This window comes from Hipposideros armiger, unplaced genomic scaffold (assembly GCF_001890085.2).
Source record: "Hipposideros armiger isolate ML-2016 unplaced genomic scaffold, ASM189008v1 scaffold_105, whole genome shotgun sequence".
Taxonomy (NCBI): domain Eukaryota; kingdom Metazoa; phylum Chordata; class Mammalia; order Chiroptera; family Hipposideridae; genus Hipposideros; species Hipposideros armiger.
The window spans coordinates 649,417-658,000 of NW_017731455.1; the positions used below are offsets into that span (position 1 = coordinate 649,417).

The 8,584-nt window shown below is 45.8% G+C and overlaps 1 long non-coding RNA gene across 6 annotated transcripts in view; it reads left to right on the forward strand.

Moving 5' to 3' along the window:
- LOC109384894 (uncharacterized) overlaps positions 1 to 7,744 on the forward strand; it is a 37,526-nt gene extending 29,782 nt beyond the window's left edge. The window contains exons 3-5 of one of the 6 annotated variants that reach the window (XR_002124515.1): positions 1,726 to 1,870; positions 2,272 to 2,312; positions 4,554 to 5,135. This is a non-coding gene — a long non-coding RNA (uncharacterized LOC109384894). Of the gene's footprint in view, positions 1 to 1,725; positions 4,534 to 4,553; positions 5,136 to 5,372 lie in introns of those variants that run through there. The other 5 variants (XR_002124512.1, XR_002124514.1, XR_002124511.1 and 2 more) reach the window with 5 other exon arrangements.
- Positions 7,745 to 8,584: the final 840 nt, after the last annotated feature.

The window sequence follows — 8,584 nt, forward strand, 5'->3', positions numbered from 1 at the left end:
CGTTGCTTGATGTCTGGATAGAAGGTGCCTAGAAGATTGAGAACACCCAATTTACACTGACTCAGGGAAAAACTGGAAATTCACTGTCTCGTGTAGAAGTCATGGGATAGGAGGCTGGCTTAGGCACTACTAGATTCAAATGCTCAAATGATGTCACCGGGACTCAATTTCTCTACCTTGGCCCCGTCTTCTGATGTACAGTAGTCCCCCCTTATCTGCGGGCAGTAAGTTCCAAGACCCCCTAGTGGATGCCTGAAACCATGGATACTACTGAACCCCATATATACTGTTTTTTTCCTACACATGCATACCTATGGTCAAGTTTAATTTATGAATTAGGCACAGTAAGAGATTAACAACAATAGTAAACTAAAACAGTTCTAACAATGCAGTGTAACAAAAGTTACATGAATGTAGTCTCCCTCTGTCTGATAACGAAGATGGCTACTAAGTGACTCCTGGGTGGGGATCTGTACAATGTGGATCCGCTGGACAAGGGATGAGTCACGTCCCGGGCTGGACGGAGTGGGACAGCACAGTATTTCATCATGTTACCCAGAATGGCTAGCCATTTAAAACTTAAGAATTATTTATTGCTGGAGTTTTTCATTTAATATTTTCAGACCATGGTTGACTGAGAGTAATTGAAACCTTGGAAAACAAACACGTGGATGGGGGTGTGGGCACAGTATTGGCTTCATTCTCATCAGGCTCCCCGTTGTGAGGACAACTTGTCCATAGCAGCCCAATCTCCATGTCCCCTCAGGCTTTCGTACAGCAGGAAAGGGAAAGAATCTTCTTCCCTAGTAGCCGAAACCAAAGTGCCCAAATGAGCCTCCTTGGCCCTGATTGGCCAGTCTTTGGTCAGGTGGCCACCCCTGAAGCAGCCAGAGAATATGGTCCTTTGCTTGTCCCAGCCTTTTCTGAGACTGGAATCCTGTGGACTGAGAGGAAAAGAGTAGATTTCTGAGCATAAAGCCAGTGCTTGGCTGGCACTATGTGAAATGGACATTGGACCATCAAGAAGGCGCAGATTTTCAGTACATTTGGGGACTTGCTGTTCATGAATTTTGAAATTCTGTCATCTCCAAATTCTAGCTCAGACAGCTGAGCTCCCTTTAAGGAATATCTCTGCGTTCTGTTTTAGAGGATGGCAGAAACAAGCAACTCGATGCATGTTTATGGCCAAGAGAAATGTCTATATATTGAAATGGCCTTTAAAATGGTTTCTTTCTTCATGAGACAGAAGAAAACTCTCCTTCCTGTCACGTGAAGAGGTTTGCCCTCCAAAGGGCTGGAAAAGGAATTTAGTTCTTCATCAGCGTAGCAGGGAAAGCAGACACATGAAGCCTGTGCGTCCTTCCTCCTACAACTGAGAGGAGAGCAGGTACAGGAAACTCCTCCATACTGGTGAGGACAGCCCAACCAGGGCAGAGAGGAAAAAAGCAGCCTTTGTTTTTAAATCCAACAGGTGATTGCTTTCAAGATAAGCTCAGCCATGCTTTTACTGTCACAAAGGGAAAGTAGAGGAGGTCCCCAAATAAGGAGCACCCCCAACTTTATTTAAGGTTTGAAAGAGCCAATTATGGGATGCAAATGACCCAAAATTTTCCTAGGAAGTTAACGCTGAAATAAACGATGAATGTGTTCATTCTTTAGTTATTTCCTCAGTCTATGCATCTGTTTCAAGTCGTTTCTGCATCTTTCATCTGATTATTTTCCCAGCACCACCCCACCCTCAAATCTTCCTGTCATCGGAGCTTGCCAGTCTCACTGAACACAGGGGACCCGGTGGCGCTCGCAACCAGGGGACAGGCCCTCCTGAGCTGAGGATGGCTACTCAGGGCCCTTTCTCCATCTCACCTCTCAGGTAAGTCAGCAGTTACCATCCTGCCCTCCACTCTGCTTTTGGAGAGAGTGAGGGTGACTCTGGAGACAGGTGAGCCCAGCAGGCAAACTGGCGGGCGCCATAAGGGGCTCTGGTAGAGAAGAGCCGCTCTGACAGCCTCAGAGAGGAGACAGGACCAGAGGGGCTATCGACTCTTTTCCTGGCTTATGGTAAAGCAGTTCCCAACTCCTTTCTCCTCGTGTTTTGTCTCCAGGCAACCAGTTCCCCTACAATCAAGTACCCAAAACTGTGTCGACCCTCAGATTTTGCTTTGTTTGATCAGTAACAAGTTTTAACATATTTCAGATTTAAATACCTTGTGGGTACAGTATGTATATCCTTTCATTTTCTACAGTCCCCACCACTCCCAATTGCTTTCACAGGCCTGCTCCATTATATCTGATCTGACTCTGATCTTCTGCTGGTAGGTGACATATTAACCCTTTCACTTTTATCACCTTAATCCTCTCCTTTCTTTCTCCTTCTCTGAAGTCAACAGCCTCAAGGAATGAGTGTCAGTCTTGAGTGCCTGCCCCCGCCCATGCCTCCACTGCTTCACTGGCCCCACTGGGCCCCACTCTTCACATCTGCCTTTCATGTCCTCAAATCATCCCCCTCCCAGAGCCTGCACACATTCTGGCCCCTCTTCCTGCCATGCCCTCTGTCTCCTCCTGGTTAATTCACACTCAGCCTCCAGATCTCCACCCAAATGTCACTTTCTCAAGAAAACCCTTCCTGAGGCCCAGGCCAGGCTGGGTCCCTCACATGCTCAGAACACCCTGCACTTCTGCTTCACAGCACTTACCGCAATTGTCTTACAATAATTACCTGTGAAATGAACTATTAGCTGACATTTTCCTTCCCTCCTCCCCCACTCCTGACCGCCACCATCTCCTAGACATGAGCTCAGGGAGGGCAGTTACTCTGTTTGCCTGGTTCATAGTTGTATCTGCAACTCTTGGGACAATTTGAGTGCTCGTTACATATTGATGAGTGTGTGAGTGAGTGAGTGAGTGAGAACGAAAGGATGGTCAGGATGTCATCAGACTGAGATGGCAGGGAGGAGAATTTCAGGACAAGACAGGATGAACAGAGGTCCCAAGACAGCGCAGCATGGAGCATATGACCGTACCATGAGAAGTCTAGTTCATTCATAAATTCCAGCCTTTGTGAATGAGCTGGACTTCCCGAAGGCACCTCAGTGAGCAGGAGGCTGTCCCTCTGTCATTCTTTCCCTCACCACTGCGCCCGAAGTGCCCGCCATGTGTAGGCAGGAGAGAGTCACCCAGCTTCTGTGGGCCCTTTGACTTGTCCCCAGAAAGTCCCCTTTTGCACTCCTTCTAGTAAGTTTTCCTCAACGTCCCCCATCTATTTAAACTCCTTATTTCATTTCCTCTTGAAATAAAAACCATTTGCTAAAATCTTCCTCCATTTCTCTTTTTTCCATCTGAACTCTAGCCCTCAGCAGCACTTTACATTTAGTGGAGAAGGGAGAACAGTCTTCTCAGGACGAGTTTTTCTAAATGTTTGTGGTTTTACCTGAATTGTTTTTGTTTGAGGTTTAAAGGGATCCATTGACTTTTCTGACCCATTCAGGAACTTTGCTATTTTTAAATACAAGAGGGATGTGCCAAGTAATAGCAAATCAAAACCACCTCCACTGGTGAAAATTACCTTCAAGAAGGACAGACCATGGAGCGTTTGAGATCTTGTTCCTCGCCATATGGCGTCAGTTTGGCTAAAATAAACTCATAAAAATTTCAAAACAACAACAAAAAAGGACAGACCACCTTTCAGAGGGCTGGTGAAGTAATGGAGAGGAGGGTCTGGGTGCAGGAGTTTGGGTGCTGAGCCAGCTCTGACCACAGCCCCTGGCAGGTGGTCCTGCACAGCACTGGCCTTCTCGGCACGACAAGGGAGTTGGTCAGGGACTGGGTCTCAAGCCTCTCTCTAACTCTTATGACTCACCTGGGTCTCCGAGGTCAAGGTTAGTGGATGTCACTCTTTCCCCCTTCACAGAAGCCCAGGAAAGTCCCAGAGCATAGGTCACCATGCGGCAGCCTTGGCAGGCTGCCTGTGTCCTTAGATAATCATCATGCCTGTCTGCGGAGGGGGCGCATTGTGAGTCCCAATTTACAGGAATGGAAGGAGATTAGAGAAGTGGCTCTTTCTGTGTTCTGTGAAGAGTAGGACTCTCACTTCCACCCGCTGGGGCTGTTGACTCAGAAGTGGGCCTCATGATTGGTGTTATGGGTTGCATGTTTGTGTCTCTCCCAAATGCATGTTGAAATCCTAACCCCAAATGTTATGATTTTAGGAGATGGGGATTTTGCGAAGTAATTAAGTCATGAGGGTGGGGCCCTCATGAGTGGAATTAGTGCCCTTATAAAAGAGGCCCCGGAGAACTAGCTCACCCTCTTTCTGCATGTGAGGACACAAGGGGAAGATGAGCTGGAAGAGGGTCCTCACCAGGACCCAACCCTGCTGGCACCCTGATCTCAGACTTCCAGCCTCCAGAACTGTGAGAAATACATGCATGTTGTTTAAGTCACCCAGGCTACAGTAATTTGTTACAGCAGCCAGTTGGGTTGACAGAAGGGTTCTCTGCATACGTGGAGGTCTCTCCATAGTCCCTTTAGGGAGACATTCTTTTCCCTTCTTCCAGCTCTTGCCACCACTGATGGGAATATGCTGGTGTCGTTTGGCGAGAAATGAGGAAAAGGCTTCCTCCCCTTCTGCACCCATATCCCAACTAGAGATGCATGCTTCTCACCAAAGGGAACACAGAAGTGAATCATCTGGTGTTCACCTTCCCGTGGGGAATACATTATAGTAGAACAGAAGAAATTCCTGGAAGATCGCTGACTCAGGGACACTTATGGCCTGGACAGTTAATGATAAAGCACCGGGTTAATGCATCCCAGGACCAGACAACTATAATCCACGCACCCGGAAAGGCCCCTGGAAACAATGGAGCCACTCAAAGGAGCTTGGAGCTTGCCGAGGTTTCGGAGTTGCGAATGGGGAAGAGATGGTGGGTGGAGGAAGGCACAGGACAGGGCTCAGAACTCCATGTGCCAAGTAGTGTAAGCACCGCCCCCAAGTCAGGCTGCCATGCCTTATCTGTGAAATGCCACGAAGTTTACACTACAGGTTACAGTCCAGAAGACCCCCATCCAGACCCTTCCACTCTCCCTAAATGCCTTTCATTGGCCTTTCCCTGCTCAGGACATTTTATAAGTCTCTGGTTTTCTTAAAAAAAAAAAAAAAAATATATATATATATATATATATATATATATATATATATATATATATATATGACTTCCTCTCTAGGCCAGTGCTCAAGATGGAGCATTACATGGTGGAGTGTCCCCAGCCGTTTTCCACTTCTGCCCCCTGTAAGACATCTGGGGACAGTGAGACACAAGCATCCAAGCCCATGCATTCTTTTTCCTCTAGTTTTTGTTCTTTTTTTTTTCGAGGTCCATTTCTGGGTCATCTTCCTTCTTGAAGAAAGGTGAGCTCTGAGTCCCCCTGAGCTCTGCTATAGAAATGAAGTGCTGCAACCCAGTTCTGACCCACTTGATTACAAGCAGCATGAAGGCAAAGACTATTCCTGTGTTGTTCACCAATGTATAATACCTATCATCTAGGACAATAGCTGGCACATAGTAGGTGCTCAATAAACATATGCCGATTTAATGAATTCCATTTTTTATTATTTGTCTTGTTTCATGTATGCAGTTTGGTTGCCCCAAGTGGACTGCAAGCTCTTCAAAGCTTACCCCTGGTTTCATAACAGGTATTTGTAAAATTCTTGTCCATTAATTCAGGTGGCCATCAGAGCCCAGTGAGAGTAGTTCCTGTGTAGGGTTGGGTGAGGTTGAGTGTCTTTGCCAATGCTTTCACTAGAATGTAATTTGACAATACAGATCAAGAACCTTAAAGCCGTCCACTTCCCTCAACTTGGGAATAGTATTTCTATCAATCCATACTGAGGAAATTAACTGACATGTCATCAATATTAATAAAACAAGAGTGGCTGCAACTTAGTAAGTACTTATATATGCCAAACACCACTGCTGTCCACTTTACATATATCCTTTCATATGATCCTCCCCGTCATCCTAGGAGATAAGCACTATGATCCTCATTTTACAAACGGGAAAGCTGAAGTTCAGAAAAATGGATGAATTTTTACTACAATCACATCCCTGGTAAATGGAAGAGCCAGACTTTGACCTGGGACTATCCGCCTCCAAAGCCAATGCATTGTATGACTTTAACAGTGAAAAATCATGAGCAATCTAGATGTCTAGCAAGAGGAGACAAATTGAGTTAATTATGATATACCCACAATGTGGAATGTGATTAGCCACCAAAAATAATGTTTTTTGAAGGCTGTTCAATGACATAGTAAATACTTTAGATAAACAGTTACATGAAAATAATAAGTGACTGTAGTGGGTTGAATGGCCGCCCCTAAAAGATACGTTCATTTCTAAGTCCCTGGAGCCTGTGATGGAGACCTTATTTGGAAAGGTCTTTGCAGATGTAATTAAGTTAAGGATCTTGAGATAAGATCATCCTGGAATATGCAGGTGGGTTCTAAATCAAATGACAAGGCATCCTTAAAAGAGAGAGAAGAGGAAAAGACACAAAGAAGGCCATGTGAAGATGGCGGCAAAGATTGGAGTGACGTGGTTATAAGCCAAGGGATGCCAGCAACCATGAGAGGCTAGCAGAGGCAAGAAGCAGGTTCTTCCCTACAACCTTTGTAGGGAGTGCAGCCCTGCTGACACCTTGGCTTCAGACTTCTGACCTCCAGAACTGTGTGTGAGTACATTCCTGTTGCTTTAATCCAACAAGTTTATGGCAATTTGTTGCATCAGCCTCAGAAAACTAAGCCAGATTTCTAGCCATCTATGGCTTTAGAAACCTTACTCTTATGGAAATTCAGACCCACTGCCCTCTAACCCCAACCCACATCTCAAGTTGACAATCATTCTATAGATTCTGCCCCAGGAAATGATGCCCTTTCTCTCCTGGGCCTGTGTCCCTTGAGGTCTCTATCTGGCCAAGGAGATCAATACACATATAGACACACACCAATATGTCTGATATAAAAATCTATACTTAATACCACCACTGGGATGCAGTGCAGTCAACACTGACCAAGTGTCAAGCTTTGCCCTGGGCATGGGGGACGCCATGAAGACCCGCTTCTGTTGTACAGCGCTTTCCAGTTTGCAAGTCACATCCCCGTGCATTAATGTCCTTGATTTTCGCACCACCCTGTAAGGTAGGCAAGTAAGGCAAAACATTACATATATGTTTTGCAGGTGAATAAACTGAAGCTCCAGAGATATCAAGTGTCTTGATCAAAGTCATGCAGTCGGGCAGAGTTTAAACCTAGCATCCCTGCCTATTCTGTCCATGCTGCTACCAAACCCAGAGTTTTGGAAGTCCAGGGAGAGGAAAGTGAAACTTCACGGCATGGATCGAAGCAGGTGTCTTAGAAGAGGCAGAATTTGAGCAGTCTTATAAAATGGTAGCATCTCAATAGATCAGGGGTTGGCAAATCATGGCCTGGGGGCTAAATCTGGGCAGCCTCCTGTTTTTGTAAATAAAGCTTTATTAGAACACAACCTTGCTCATTCATTTTACACAGTCTATGGCTGTTTGCATGCTACAATAGGAGAGTTGGGTAGTTGTGACAGAAACTGTGTGACCTGTGAAGGCAAAAACATTTACTATTTGACCCTTAACAGAAAAAGCTTGCCGACGGCCGCCATAGATGGATGCATGTGTGGGGAGGAGCTTATGGGTGTGGACGGTGAATGCCTACAATATAAGGAAATCCACAGCTTCCAGTTAAAAGTAATATTCAATTCCTTGGAGTAACTATCTTTTCTAGTCTTACTAATAATAGCAAATACTTATATGGTCCCTATTATGTGCCAGGCAGTATTTTACACACAACTATTATTATTATTATTATTATTATTATTATTATTACCATCATCATCATCATCCCCATTTTATACATGAGGAAATAGAGACCGAGAGATCAAGTAGCATGCCCAAACTTGCACAGCCGGTGTTCAAAGCCAGCAGTACATGCCAGAGGCTGTGTGGAACCGCCTCCATCTGGCTTCTCACACCCTTAGGAATCCTGTGCCTTCATTCATTCATTCGACAAGAATGTAAGGAGCCCTGCTGCGATGCTCTGCTAAGAGCCAAGTGTTTCTGCTCAGGCATTTTCCTGGTAGCCCCACGCACCGTGCCCCTCACCTGGGAGCAGAAAACACTATTTGCAGAATGGTGACTCTCTTTTGATGCACTGGCCCTGGGAGGTTAAGGAAACTATGACAGAGTAAATGCAAAGGCTTTTCCGGAACAAGGACAAAGGGCTAAAGCCATGAAGCAATGATCAAAGACAGAGTCACCAGCTGAGTAAGGGAAGGAGGGAGGCTGTGGGGCCCTGTCATGATGCCCAGAGACTAGTCACCGGATTGTGAGGACATCTTACATCCACTGAGGCTGCAGGACTCTCTGGAAAGGCACATGATGAGTGGAGAGGATCAGTATGATGGGCAGAGTGAGCTCCAGCCCCATCAGCATCCATCAACATGGTTCAGGTCCCCAAATACCCAACGGTGCCTTATTTCTTAGCCTCCCCCCCCCTCTCTCT